The following is a 15,376-nucleotide window of genomic DNA, read 5'->3' as shown; positions in this document are numbered from 1 at the left end:
TTACAAAATCAGAAAAAGCGCCGAGCTCCCTTACTAGCTTGACTTAGCTCGCTGAAGCAAGGTTCGAACCCAGTTGAGTCTTTAACTCAAAAATTCTACGGGTATTTCCACGGGTTCTTCCATCCCTCTTCCTCCCACAAAGAAACTCTGCAAGGGGCTGCACGGGAATGGGACTCCGTTACACATCACAGTCACCCAGACCCGCTTCTAAAAAGAAAAAGCACACCGGCAGCGAGTCACCGACCTCAACCTGGATTATAACTGGGCGCTGTAGATACTTCGACTTTCCCTTCTGGGGTCTGGCGAAGAACAGAGGGACGGAAGTAGACAGGAATAACTTCCGGCGAGGGGCCGCGCACAGAGGTGACGTCACCCTCCTGGCGCCCCCCGGCGGCCACGCGGCCGCCTTCCATAGCCTGACGCTAGGGCCCCGGCAGAGGGCAGCAGGAGACCGCGGTGAGCGCGGGGAACCGGTCTTCAGGTCTGATTTTGGAGGGCGGGGCGGGACCCGGAGCTTTTCCGAGACCCAGTCAAAGGCCCAGAGTCGCTGCGGGGATCCGTTGCCTGCAGGCGACACGCGGTGGGAAAGTCACTGTTATATACGTGAAGTTTGCAGCCTGATAGGATGATTACGCTTATTAATGTGATTAACATGGAGTGGATGAACACCTCCGCGTTTGGTGCAGGAAAACGCGTGTGAACAGCTCCAGGTTTTCGTTATTGAACTACCTGGTAAATCCTGAAGTGTGGCTGCTAGTCCGAATTCAGTCAGCCTTCAGGACGAGAAGCAATTCTAGTGTGCTTCGATTTAAGTGCTTACAATACAAATTACTTCTGGTTCTTTTGAAATTGTGACGAATTTGTGCTATTTAAATCAAAGTTTTGGGACTTCCCTGGCAGTCCTGTGGTTAAGACTCTGCGCTCCCAATGCAGGGGGCATGGCTTCCATTCCTGGTGGGGGAACTAGGATCCGGCGTGCCCCAGGGCGCAGCCAAAAAATAAAAAATAATAATAAATAAATTAAAGTTTCAGTAGAAACAATCTCCGCAGCCAGTGCGTTTTTGTCACCTCTGGGGGTGTTGCCTTAAACCTTCGTGGTCCCCTTAGTCCCCAAAAGAAGGCTTATACATAGATTAATGAAATAATCATCAGGTTGCCACTTATCTTCTGGAGGAAGTGGTAGTTTAGTCCTTGGAAAAACAGAGAGATGGGGAGAGGGTTGATCCTGAATTCTACTACAAGGAAGAATTTCCTGCATTACCCTCTTCTATGTAGGAGCATAGTGGTAGAATTTTCTTCATCCCATTTCTGCACCAATGAACCAATTAATGTTTTATCCTCACTCTGTCCCTTAGATGACTCCTAGCTGGTTTGTTGTCGTCACTTTGTTTTGAATTAACGTTCTATTTTGTTGGTTTATAAGGATAAAGATTTACCTTTGAGACTTTACTAATAATCTATCTGTTAAGTGAAATGATTTACTCCAGTTCCTCCAGGTTAAAAAAAAATTGTCTGGAAAAATTACAAATGGTCTCTTTATGTGAGTTTCTAAAATATATTTCTGCATGGAAGGAGCTCATATAACCCAGTTAATATTTACTATTATATATAAGTATATAAATTTATGTATATAAGCATATAAATATTATATCTACAAACTGCCTTACAATCAGAATATAAAACAATAAAATCTTTTTTAGGAATCATTAAACTTCAGACTTTATGAAGACATTTGGGATTATGGAGCCTCAGTCTTCTCCTTTTACAGATGAGACACTGAAACCCTTAGAGTAGAAGCCAGCAAGAGAATGCACGTCTTATGACTCCTTGACCAGTAAGTTTTCTGTGATTTATACCACATGCTTTGTTGTACTGACATAGATTATCAAAGGTTCTTTCAGACTTACTTAAGCAACCTCGCTGTTTATTTGTGATGTCATGTAGGCAAAGGAGATTGGTCCTTTTGAAAATAAGTTCCATATTTCCTATCCCAAATTTTCTGATTACAAATATACTTTAAATACATATTATAAAACACTGAATAAGAAAAGTATAATAATGGTTGGATTATAACAGTGTATTATTGATTCCTTTTTTCCTTCTCATATTTCTGCAAAGAGGTTTAATCATTAATGATTTGTGAAATGTTGTCATTACCTTCAATAAGACCAAGGACCATTACTTGGTTGTCATTGGTGGTGTGTTAGAATGGAACCTGTATATACCTTGCCTGTATTTTATTCATTATTCACTATATCCTGCCTGCCACCACCATTTTCAGGATGGGGGGGATATAGTGGAAAACAAAACAAAGCCCTGCCCTCCTAGGATAATATTATCCCTCCTGGGATATTATTTCCAGGCATAGGTCTCACTCAGCCTGAGTATCTGCTCATCTACATGCTGTCCCAAGACCATAGCTGACCCAAGGCCCTACTAAAATGATGTAATTAAGTAAAAGAAAGTGTGGTTAGAAACACTGGGGGGCTGTGTGTGGGAGAAGATCAGTGGCAGGGAGTAAGCGATGATGAAGGAACAAAGAGGAAAAGGAATGAGATGAAGTAGTAGCAACATTGTAGAGGAGAATTTTTCCTAGAAGCTGTTCTAAAGTTTTCATCTTTCTGGATTTTTAATAAAGGCTAAAGTAACTCAGTTTTTAAGTCGAATTTATATTGTCATATATCTCTTTTACAATTCTCTTTCTTTTCTGAAACCATGGTGATATTGGATGGTATATGTATTTTTAAATGACCTTACTTGGGGAAAGGAAAAGTTGCTAAATTGAATTGGATCTCTCCTTCCCCAACCCCCTTTTTATTTGAAAGTCTGTTGCAGGGAAAGGATAGACTCTGGAGCCCTCCTTCCTCAAATTGGACTTAGACACTCAGGGGATGGGCTGAAAGTCAAGTACGAATATAGTATCTGTGCTATATTCAGAAGCACCTCTGCCTTTTTATAACTAAGGTTGTTTCTTTGTTCTTGTTTTTGTTTTTTTACTGTGCCAAAGGTACTTGCCTGACCAGCTCTGCCCAGGAAATGTCCTTAGTTTTTCATGTAAATAGACTTCCAGCAAACCACAAGCCTTCGGTTGACCACTCATGTTTGAATCTCAGAAGACCCAATTAAGGTCAGAAAGGAAGTGGTCCTCCAATCCCCCACTCCCTATTCAATAAAACAACACCCACAGACTCCTGGACTCAGTGGACAAATGGATCACCCACACCCCGTTAACTTCCTAGACAGAGTACCAGCTTCCTACAAGTCTCACTTGAGGGCCTTCAGAGGAGCATCAGGTCTCTACCCAGAACTCTCTTCCTCCATTCTCTTGCCTGGCCGTTTGGTTTGCATGAAAACAAATGGAAAAGCTACAAATTGCTTAAGGCTGAGTAAAGCAGTAAAGTTACTCAGATAGTCCAAGTGGTTAATATTCTTTCTGTTTGCAAGCAAATAAAAGAGCTAGCTTTCCCCCCTTTTGAAAACAATTGTTTTTAATAACCTTAGATTTATGAAGAGTTTCCTGCTGGCAACTTTCTTTCCCTGAAATGTGCCTAACCAGGGTCTAGAAAGACTTCCTGAGTCAGCTTTCCTACTTCCAGGCTCATTACCACAAGGGTATGTGGCAAGGAACTGGATACTTCGCCTGGCAAATTTGCTGATTCCAGACCCAATATGATCCTGGATTCTCATGGTAGTTAGATTGCCACCATCAGCAGGATAGAGTTGGCTAAGAGAAACGCCATAATACTTGAGACTCCATTCAGTCTGGTGAGTTTAAGTACCTTTTGAGTTGTTTCATCCTATGTTACCCTGCCTTCCATTACCATGAAGCAGTTCTTAATTACTGGTAGAAAATGTTATCTTACCGCAGAGCAGGGGAGCAAATATTCACAAGATGGAATACAATCTGCCTTTACAAAATTATCTCCCTTCCTGTTTACAGTATATCTTGAAATTCTACCTTTAGAGATTTATCCCTTGGTATTTATAGCATGGTGATTTTAAATCAGAAACATATTTGAAAGGGAAAACAAATTAAGCCAACAGTCAGCAAACTTTTTCTATAAAGGGCCAGATAGTAAATATTTTAGGCTTTTGTGAGCCACATACTATCTCTGTTACACAGTCTTTTTTTTCCCTCTTTCTTTTTTTACAACTCTTTAAAAATGTAAAAACTGTTCTTAGCTCAAGGGCAGCCTGGCCACTGGCCATAGTCTGCCCACACCTGCATTAAACTATAATGAGCTACTCACATATATCTGTAACTTAGTTTGTTGACTTAAAGACATCCAAAGAATAGGAATTTTGAGAGAAAGAACTCAAAAGAGAAAAATATTAATAATATTTGAAAACATTCATATAACAGTATCTACTAGGTACTAGTCTAATCACTTCACCTATATTGATTTAATTCTATGGTAGAAATAATATTATCTCCATTTTACAGAAGAGGAAACTGAGGTAGAGGCTAAGTAACTTGCCCAAGCTCACACAGCTAGTAAGTGATTGGAAACTAAGTAGTCCAGCACCAGAGTCTATAATCATAATTGCTTTGCTGACACTCAGAGAGAAATATTTTAATTCACCATAGAAAATACAAAAATAGAAATATTTTTCTATAGAAATTAAAAAGGGGGGGCAAAAATTCACCCATAATTCCATCACCTAGAAATAATCACTATTCACATTTTATTTATGTCCTTTTGGTTTATATTCTTCCAGAATATTCTTATAGATAAAATTATTTTTCTTATTCAGTTCTATGAGGTAGGTATTATAGTTTTTCAGATGAGGAAGTTGAGGCTTAGATAGATTAAGTGACTTTTTCAAGATCATAAAGCTAATATGTGTATGGAACCAGGATTTCAACCCGGGTGGTAGCTTCCAGAACCTGTCCTCCTAACTCCAGGCCTATACTATATTCAGGTTTATACTTAACTTGTCACACTTAAAATGTCCTTTTCCATCTCTTTTTTATAAAGAACAGTCACCCATGTTTTCTTTCAGAAAGTTATTGTTTTTCTTGTTTTTCCTTTAAATCCTTGAATTATCTGGATCTTATTTTGGAATAGAAAACATGGTAGAGATTCAGTTGTTTCTTTTTCAAATTGCTAGTCAATTATTCCAACATCATTTAATGAATAATACTTTCTTTGCTCACTGCTTTGAAATGCCACCATTATCATATACTAAACAACAAAGTAATCTTACCATTTTTGAATGACTGCATTCCATTTTGGGAAGACATTTCTTAAGGTTCTGTTGTGATCTAACTTAAGGGTTGATATGAAGAAAGGAAAGTAGGTTTCAGCCTGGTATGGGAATTTTCCTTTATGGATGATTTTTCCCTTGAAAAATAAAGGCCAAGGATTCAGGTGAGCATGTTTTAGCTCAAACTCTTCAGTTTTTATAGAAGTGTGAAAAATGGAAGCTGAGCTTGAAGGAATATCAGTGATTATCTTGTCCAACCCCCTTACTTATAGATAAGGAAACTGAGGCCTAAAATGGTAAAAATGATTTATCTAACAAATAATGTTGCTAGTTAGTGACTGTATTACACAGAATTCTTTCACTTGTAAGTGACAGAAATACAACTCAAACTAATTTAAGCAAAAAAAGAGGGGATTCTCTTACAACATGGGAATGAGAGGGGCAGAAATTTCCTCAGGCATGACTATATCCAGAAATTAAATTAGGTCCACAGCTCTCTCTCTGCATCTTGTCTTATCTTCTCTCTGTATGTAGGTATGATTCTCTCAGGCTCTTCTATGGGGCAAGATACATGGCTGCAAGTATCTCTGAGGTTACATCCTTTTAACTGGTAACTCAGGGGAAAAGAGAGAAATCCTCTTAGTCTTGAATGTAAAATCCAAAATAAGGACTCTGACTGGCTTTCTTTGAGTCATTTGACCACCCAGTTATTTCAGGGCAAGAGTAAGCATGGCAGGATGTAATGTGATTGGCAGTCCCAACAGAACCATTTGGAGTAGGGGAGATGCAATTCCTCAAAGGAAGAGAAGGGTTACTATTGCTAGAATGAAGAAAGGGAAATTGGACAGACAAAAACATCTCTGTCCAACTGAGAATCACACCACACCTGGAAGTGATGCTCAGTCAGGTAACTTCAGGCTAAAGTCAGGTGTTTTGGTGTCCTGGGTAAAAGGGTTTGGAGAGACAGAGACAGAAGTCAAGAACTAGAAGAGACTCCCACAATGGTATCTGGAAGAGAGGCCATCCATATCAAGTAGCAGCCTACCAGAGTTACTTTTAGATGATTTTTGTGATTGTTTTTGTTCATCTTGCTAACCCTTTTTTCCCTTATGATTACTATAATAACCTCTTTTTAAGTAAACAAAACAAAACATCTCTGCCCACTACTATAGTTGTAAAGCCAGAACTGGAATTGAGATCTTTGATCTTCCATTCCAATCCTCTTCTCATTCATCTATTCATTCATTTAGCACAGATATGTAGAGCACTCTATCAGGACTGTATTTAGCTGCAAGTGAAGAATAACTAGTCAATGGAGTCTTACATAGCAAAAAGTCTAGAGACAGGAGTTAGTTGTTGGAACTGTTTTCTTTTTTTTTTTCTTTTCCATACAGTTTCTTATAGGATATTGAATATAGTTCCCTGTGCTACATAAGGACCTTGTTGTTGGCATTGTTTTCTAATACCACCTAGTCTCAGTTTCCCAAACACGACATTGCACGTCCTTGCCTCTAATCCTTTGCTTGCTCCTCTGCTCTCTATCTCCACTTGTTAGTCACTGTTTTAGTCCAGTAGGGCTGCTATAGCAAATACCATAGACTGGGTGATTTAAAACAACAAACATTTCTCACAGTCCTGGAGGCTGGAGAGTCCAAGATCAAGGTGCCAGCAGATTCAGTATCTGGTGAGGACCCTTCCTGGTAGACGGCGGTCTTTTCCTATGTCTTTACATGGTGGAAAGGAACAAGAGAGCTCTCCGGGGTCTCTTTTATAAGGGCAGTAATCCCATTTGTGAGGGCTTTACCGTTATAATCTAATCATCTCCCAAGTTCTACTTTCTTAGCAAATTTCAAGTATACAATACAGTATTATTAACTATAGTCTCTGCACTGTACATTCATTCTCATAGATATCTAAAGCTTTCTGCCTGGTATTAAGTGAATAAATCAATGAATAAATGATTGAACTAATTTACTGACTATGCAACTCAGCTTCCTCATCTGAACCTTATTTCTTTCAGTTGGTCATTTAATATTTATGCATCACCCAGTGGGCACCAGAGAAACAATGAAACTTAAGAAACACTCCCTGCCTTTAACAAGTCTAATGGAGATATTCACAGTCCAAAAGAAAAATGTTGAACCAGATGATATTGAAGATCCCTTCCTCCCCTAAACTTCTGTGATTCTACTGAGTGGGAGGTTTGCACTCCGTGTACTGAGGTGGTAGATTTATGATCACACAAAGATGGCTCATTCTTCCTCCCATCTTAAGCACTCAAATCAGTGCAAAAAGAATAGATTCCGATAATTTTAAATGACTGCTAACCTTGGCTAGACATTGGGAAGGGGAAATGGGTGCTGCTTGTCAAATAATCACTGAGGAGATAATTTAGGGCTGCCTCTAAGCGAAATAACAAAGAATGGGAAGCCTTACCTTACTACCATCCAGCCTTCTCACTGCATTCTTAATTCCTGTATCTGCTAAATAGTTAGTACCCTCGCGCTTCCCACTGAGTCCCTCAAATCTCACTTTGACACTAGGCAAGCCAGCTGTGCATAAAGTGTCCCCTACTCCAAAGCTGCCTGTAGATCTTCTCTCTTCACCCTTACCGGTGAGCTGGGCACTTGACTTTTTCACCTCTGTATCCCTAATAATCTGCTGTTCTCAATCCTAGCTGCACATTAACATCACCTAGGGAGCTTTCTAAACATACTGAAGCCCAGCTCTCCACCCCCAGGGATTCTGATTTAATTGGTTTGACGTGACACCCAGACATTGGTCTCATTTTTTGTTTGGTTTAGTTTTGGTTTTGGTTTTTTTAATCCTCAGCGGTGATTCTAATGTATAGCCAGAATTGAGAACTGCTGTACCTTTGAAACTGGAGTTGCTTAATTTTCCCCTACTGATGAAGCCCCACTCTGGATTCTGGGACCAATTCTGTTCCTAGCCAGGGAAAATTCAAAGAGCTTTAGGCTAGCAGCTCAGCAACTCAGAGCTTAATCCCACTGTGGCCTGGACTCCCAGTTCCAGTAATTACAGGCTGTTGTTTGTTCCTTGTGATTAAGCCTGTGCCCCAAAGGAACATGGGGAGTAAAAGAAGGGGAAACAGTTGCTGGGCAGGCAAAACAGTAGGTGTTTAATGCCTTTCCACTGCATTCTGTCCCCCATCCCCTGCTCAAACCATTGTAACAAAGTTGACCTGAATAAACAGTGTGTCTTGGTGACAGGCGTGGATAGGAAATTGTCTGACCTAACATCACTCAGCCACGCCTATGTCAAGCTGCCAGATTTTTCTCTTTATATCACTACATACACCTCTGTTAGTGATACTTTTTAATAATCTCTTCCCTGGAGACATCTCATCTTTAATCTCCTTTCCTTTCTTCTCCCCCTCCCTTAACTTGAAACTGGTTATTTCTAGAATCTTCTCCTCTCCCTTGATCCATTTTTACCTCCCCCACCATGAATGTAATCATGCCTAAGCATAAAACTAGTATCAGTGGTATATGTAAACCAGAAAAAAAGAGAAGCGACCTATTTTAAAGTAGAATTTTGGTGTAACGGAAGAATAACCTCTAGAGTTCATAAAAGAGCTAATAAAAACTCTTCACAGTTCTCACAAGAGTCTATATTCTTTTTATTCTCCTCTAAAGAAATCTTTTCTTCAGAAACCAGCATTCAACATAAGTTATTTTTAATCAGTTTGTTGTTTTCTGCTTTAATACTTGTTTTACAACAGTTTGGGGTTTTACTATTTTTATAACACTTCATTTTATAGATTCTTCTCAGAACATTAGGACCATCTATAACATTGTCTTTTTTTTTTTTTATAAATTTATTTTATTTATATATACATATTTTTTATTTTTGGCTGCTTTGGGTCTTCGTTGCTGCGCACAGGCTTTCTCTAGTTGCGGTGAGCGGGGTTTTCTCTTGTTGCGGAGCATGGGCTCTAGGCACGCGGGCTTCAGTAGTTGTGGCACGCAGGCTCAGTAGTTGTGGCACACGGGCTTAGTTGCCCTGTGGCATGTGGGATCTTCCCGGACCAGGGCTCGAACCCGTATCCCCTGCATTGGATTCTTAACCACTGCGCCACCAGGGAAGTCCCAACATTGTCTTAATTGAAAATTCTACTCTGGTACCAAACTTTTAGAACCGAACTTATCTGTAAATTGAGGACTGCATGAATATACCTAGCACCATGCTGGACAGTCCCTTAACTAAGTAGTCTGATTTTCCATTGTCACAGGAGACAGTCCTTAAGGTTTGACAAAGGAGAGAAATGAATATGAGGGCAGATTTTAATGACATCTGTTTCTGTTGGTAAGATTGATGACTTCCCAGCCATCGGTGACATAGAGGAAGTTAGTCTCTTCTTCAGCGCAGGAGAATTTACTATATATCATTTTCCCAGTACCAAGGAGAGTATCATAACACAGCACTCCTTATACCCAGTTAATTACTATGCCAGTCTGAAGAAGCAATCCCTATTGTGATGTCTAGAACTATTCTCAGAAAAAATACTTTTAAAATTCAAATATTTATCTAGTTAAAGATAAGTGCTCTAAAATAGGTTCATTTTTCCTGACATTAAATATAAACCTTAGCTTTATTCTGTTCTCTATTTTGATCAGACACTGTGATTCTCTGTGAACATTAGCAAAAGACAAAAAAAGAGAGAATTCTCAAATATTTTAAAGTACATAAAGCAATTAAATTTTTTCTATTATGTAGTGAATTATATGTTGTGTATTGCCCTTGAGAGTATCACAATCATGATTTATGATCTGTATGTATTTTTAGTACATATTTAAATTAGTCATTGTGAATCAGGTATCCTAAGTTCACTTAATTAATTACCTGCATTATCTAACCCCTACTTAAATTTCTTCTCTAGACATATTACTCCTACAGACTAAATTATTCATCTCACCAAACTTTCTAAGCTGACAAAGCTACTTGCTTTCTAGCTAAAGTACTATTGTGAAAGCAAGTCTCAGCTCAACAAATACTTTCTCTTTTATTAAAAGGTAATGGTAAAGAACCATCATGTCTAAAAATAGTTACTTGGAGCTTAGAATCTGTCAGACCATATGTTGTACGACTCCAAGATCCAGGAAACAAAGGCATCCTTCTCCAGGGGGTATGTATTACTACATTCTAGAGGATCGAGTGCCAGTCCAGTTGTATGACTGCACAGTCATTTAAGCATTTATTTTATTTTATTTATTTATTTTTGGCTGCGTTGGATCTTCATTGCTGCACGCGGGCTTTCTCTAGTTGCGGTGAGTGGGGGCTACTCTTCATTGTGGTGTGCGGGCTTCTCATTGTGGTGGCTTCTCTTGTTGCAGAGCACGGGCTCTAGGTGCATGGGCTTCAGCAATTGTGGTGCGTGGGCTCTAGAGTTCAGGCTCAGTAGTGGTGGCACACGGGCTTAGTTGCTCCGCGGCACGTGGAATCTTCCCGGACCAGGGCTTGAACCCGTGTCCCCTGCATTAGCAGGTGGGTTCTTAACCACTGCACCACCAGGGAAGTCCCTGAGATTTCTTTTAAGGAAATTACTTTTCTTGTTTCTCATTGACAGTCAATGAAATAACCACAAAATATAGGATTTGAGGCCATCTTCATTGCTGAGCAAGATACCATTTTATAAAACTTTATAAGATCTTTGTAATTCTTTTTCTAATTGAAATTTTACCTTTTTTCCCTGGTAGATGTTATTTAATTGTTTTAAAGTTTAAAACTTCTTTTAAAACTTGAAGTAAGTTTTCAAACATATTGCCATGAATTTCTAAGTATGTTTTACATATATGGTGCACATTTTATCTCAGTAACATTTTACAGATTTTATATGGTACAAACTCAATCATCTTCAGAGATTTAATTACAGTCTTATGCTAGAATATCATTCTGAGACTGTGTACATAGTACATTGAAGCAACTTGGCAGTTACTCAGTTTAGACCACAAACAATTCCAGCCTCCAAAGGGGATTCTTTTCTACCTTTATAACTATCAAATCTCCACTTCTCTTTAGATTCCAGAGGCTCAACTACATTGGTATATTTACAAAACCAAACACTTTTAAAATGTTAAGGTTAAGAGGTCCAAGTCTTCTCTAATTACTTAGCAATGATTGTGCAGGTAGTTGTAAAGATAGAAATGTCTGTTCTTTGTTAGCAAAAGAACTTAAGTCCTCTTCAAGTGCTGGAAGAGGAAAGAAGAAATAAAAGTAATATCAGGCAGTGTGTTTCTTCTAGGACATGAGGCTATATTCCTTTTAGTTTTTAAAATTATGTATGTGTGTGTACATTTATGTATGTGTACATGTAAAGAAAGTTTTACATACACATGATACAAAGATACAAAAGCATATACAATAAAAACCTGTCTCTCTCCTTTTATTCAGTTACCCAGTTCCCCTCTCTGAAGGTGAACACTGTACCCAGTTTCATGGCGATTCTTCCAACAATAATCCATGCATTTGCCAACATACATGTATAAATTCCCTCTCACTCTCTCTTTCTCTTCCTCTCCTTTCACACAAAATGTAGTATACCATATACTCTGCTCTGTTCCTTGAGTTTTCACTCTTGAAAATTTTTCCAAATCTGTCATATAAAAGTCATCATTCCAGCTACTGTCTGCATAGAATTCCACTGTACAAGTATACCATAATTCATCTAAACAGTCTGTTAATAACGAGCATTTACTAAAGTTTCCCATATTTTACTATTACAAATAGGCTGCAATAAATATTTCATTTGTATATATTTTGTGTTGCACATATGCAAGATTATCTATAGAATAAAAACCTAGGAGTTGAAATGATTGGGTCAAAGAGTGTAAGCATTTTTAACTTTGACAAATAGAACCAAATTACCCTCCATGAAAGTTATACCGATTTTCACTCCCAACAGTAATGTATGAAAAGGAAACAATGGGGCTTCCCTGGTGGCGCAGTGGTTGAGAATCTGCCTGCCAATGCAGGGGACACGGGTTCGAGCCCTGGTCTGGGAAGATCCCACATGCCGCGGAGCAACTAGGTCCGTGAGCCACAATTACTGAGCCTGCGCGTCTGGAGCCTGTGCTCCGCAACAAGAGAGGCTGCGATAGTGAGAGGCCCGCGCACCGCGATGAAGAGTGGCCCCCACTTGCCGCAGCTAGAGAAAGCCCTCGCACAGAAACGAAGACCCAACACAGCCATAGATAGATAAATAAATAAATAAATAAACCCAAAAAGTTAAAAAAAAAAAAAAAGAAAAGGAAACAATGTTTTTGACTAGGACCCACTTCATATTTGTACTCCAAAAGAAATAAAAGGACAAATATATTCTTTTTACATGTTATAAATGTTAGGAAACTCTAACATTTGAAAGATAGAAAATATAAAGTAAGAAAGCAAGCTGACAGTATATAGTAACCATTTCATAGTTTGTTGACAAGCAAGAAAACTATCATCATGTTAACGAGAATTTTGAATTCTATTTTTCAAAACCATGAAAACTGTTAAATCTTTCTATTTCTATTGATAATACTCTTACTAAAAGTAATAAAGAGTTATTTCTAATAATAACAATAGAGGAAATATTATATGAGATTTCTAAAACTTTCATGATACATAAAACAAGTAAATATATTATTGGACTGTGACATTTAAAAAAATATTTATTATATAATTATTTATTATTACAATAATGGGTATCATAATGTTACAAGACTCTAATTAGCCCTCAAATTTATGAATAGCTATTCTGGAAGTATTTCTTAAAGTTATTTTAGGCAAAAAAGCCCTTGAAATATTTAATAGTGCTAAAAAAATTCTTGACTGGAAGACTAGGTACTATGTTATTCGTAAAATGAAAAAAACTTTAAAAACTTATAAAGATAATAGAAATGGTACAGAAAAATCTAAGCACATAGTTTTGGAGGTAAGAGCCTTAAGGAATATGAATGTAAAACCAAATAGTTCTTCCCTCAGTAAGGTTTCTATGGCTACCAGATGACTATTCCATAAAAAGGAGAATAAGGTATGCGTTGGCACCAGCTCAGATTGTCACTTCTAGATATTTGTGATGTAAATAGATAAAAATGTATTTTTATGAAGAATTGATGAATTAAGCTCAGAGTGATCTGTTCTATAAAATTTCATAACAATGATATGAGTTATAATTTTAAAAGTTAGAAATAGTAATCAAATCCTCTTTATTAGGAAACAAATTCTCAAGAATTCTCAACCATCCTTTTGTCATCCAAAATTCATTTTGTTGTTCAAAATTTATGCTCAACTGCAAGTCAGTACCACTGTGTGGATTTTTCTGATCATATTGTGGGAATTGGGCTAAATAGTTCAGTGGTAAACCTTATTACTGAAACTCTGATTAGAAGTGGCTGAACGAGTAGCTTTTTGTTTGTTTGTTTTTTAATAAATTTATTTATTTATTTATTTATTTATTTATTTTGGACTGCGTTGGGTCTTCGTTGCTGCACGCAGGCTTTCTCTAGTTGTGGCGAATGGGGGCTACTCTTCGTTGCAGTGCGCGGGCTTCTCATTGCAGTGCGCGGGCTTCTCATTGCGGTGGCTTCTCTCGTTGCGGAGCATGGGCTCTAGGCACGTGACCTTCAGTAGTTGTGACACATGGGCTCAATAGTTGTGGCTTGTGGGCTCTAGAGCGCAGGCTCAGTAGTTGTGGCGCACAGGCTTAGTTGCTCCGCAGCATGTGGGATCTTCCTGGACCAAGGATTGAACCTGTGTCCCCTGCATTGGCAGGCAAATTCTCAACCACTGTGCCACCAAGGAAGTCCCTGAATGAGTAGTTTTAAAGACAGAGTCCCACACAGCTAGTTATCACATTTAAATTGTGTCTGCAAAATACAAAAGAAAACAATTTGGTCAAACAACTACTGGTCAAATAGGTGAAACATAAAATCAGTCAAACCAGTCTTTCAGTATCATGTAAGGGATAAACTGTCACTTGACTGGATTTCACCCAAATATTTTTCATGCTATAATCTTGGATCTGTTCTTAGATGACAGAGGAAAAGGTGGCAAAACACTGCTTTACAGTAGTCCTTTAAAATTAACCTAATTGTGTAACTGTCACATATTTCATCACAATTCATGAGTCAAAAAGCAGGACTACAACATAGGATGCACATCACATGAAAATAAAGTAGCTCTGCTCTTTAAGAAGAATGGGCAAGAAATGTACAAAAATGATTGAGTGTGCTTAACACTAATATTAAGTTTTCTGTCCTGATTCACTCACATTTGCATGTTCATCATCATCATCACCATCACCATTTCTAGCATCAGCATCATATATGATACCAATACATTAAGTAGGTTTAAAAGTAAAGGGCCAGTTTTTCATCCTACTGTCATTTCAACACATTTCATTTCTGTAGTTATTTATGCTGAACATCTTTAAGATATTCTGGAATTTTCCACAGCAGTATCTTCTCTCTCAGGAAGGTAACATTTCATATAATTCAGGAATATAAAAAGAATTGATCTGATACCTCTTCAGATAAACAAGTCTCCTTATATAAAGGCAGAAGTCAACCTCTGGCTTTTTAGAATCGTGTATCTTAACGTGTTCCCCAGATGCTGCTACCATGGTGACAGACTAACTGGTAACATTCCAGGCCGCTATATTGTAACAGCTGGTTGCATTATTTCTTAAAGCAGAAAAATGATTTTAAAAAATGAATGACTAAAATTCAATGTTCGTGAAGTCATTGTCCCTCTTTCTATGTATGTATGATGCTGTGTCAGCTAAACACAAGATCGGAGACTAGATCAATATCCTAATGACATTTCTTGTGTGCAGTCTCTATTGTTTTCTTCATCCTTTTGTTAATTTTTAAATTAATGAATTCATTAATAAAAGGACATTTAGCCACCCTGACAACTAATATCTGTACAATCAACAAAAAAATCACCCATAGAAGTTGATTGGATTCAGTTATTAAAGTATCCAGAAACAGACAAGTGAAATATTTCTTTTTAGATTATGTTTAATTATTTTTGAAGCAAGCATTATCAAATGAATTAATCAGATATCTAATTGTCTTTCCTTCATACTTTGCAAAAAGATTCTAAGATCACAATGATTCGCTTTCTATAAAAATAGCTATAGGTAATGAGTGCTTTATATGTATTA

General features: G+C 37.9%; 1 protein-coding gene and 2 long non-coding RNA genes across 18 annotated transcripts in view; 1 reads left to right on the top strand and 2 right to left on the bottom strand.

Annotated features, from left to right (window-relative positions):
- The window catches only part of MTERF1 (mitochondrial transcription termination factor 1), a 602,843-nt gene extending 602,486 nt beyond the window's left edge, over positions 1-357 (bottom strand). For 4 of the 15 annotated variants that reach the window (XR_014266398.1, XR_014266399.1, XR_014266400.1 and 1 more), the window contains exon 1: positions 245-331. The gene's annotated coding sequence lies outside the window, so the exon portion shown is untranslated. Of the gene's footprint in view, positions 1-244 lie in introns of all 15 variants that reach the window. The other 11 variants (XR_014266393.1, XR_014266394.1, XR_014266395.1 and 8 more) reach the window with 5 other exon arrangements.
- Positions 358-398: 41 nt separating this feature from the next.
- On the top strand, positions 399-13,630 carry LOC309665595. Of its 2 annotated transcripts, none has more exons than XR_014266555.1 (2): positions 399-456; positions 1,701-13,630. It is a non-coding gene; the product is annotated as an uncharacterized lncRNA (long non-coding RNA). The 2 variants fall into 2 exon arrangements; XR_014266556.1 differs by having other exon boundaries at positions 446-481.
- LOC309665592 overlaps positions 10,423-15,376 on the bottom strand; it is a 25,774-nt gene continuing 20,820 nt past the window's right edge. Inside the window, exon 2 of the long non-coding RNA XR_014266552.1 lies at positions 10,423-14,075. This is a non-coding gene — a long non-coding RNA (uncharacterized lncRNA). The remainder of the gene's footprint in view (positions 14,076-15,376) is intronic.

Source organism: Balaenoptera physalus, assembly GCF_965194825.1.
Source record: "Balaenoptera physalus genome assembly, chromosome: 8".
Classification (NCBI taxonomy): Eukaryota; Metazoa; Chordata; class Mammalia; order Artiodactyla; family Balaenopteridae; genus Balaenoptera; species Balaenoptera physalus.
The sequence above is the reverse complement of the archived record's forward strand: the minus strand, read 5'-3'. Positions and strand labels throughout refer to the sequence as shown.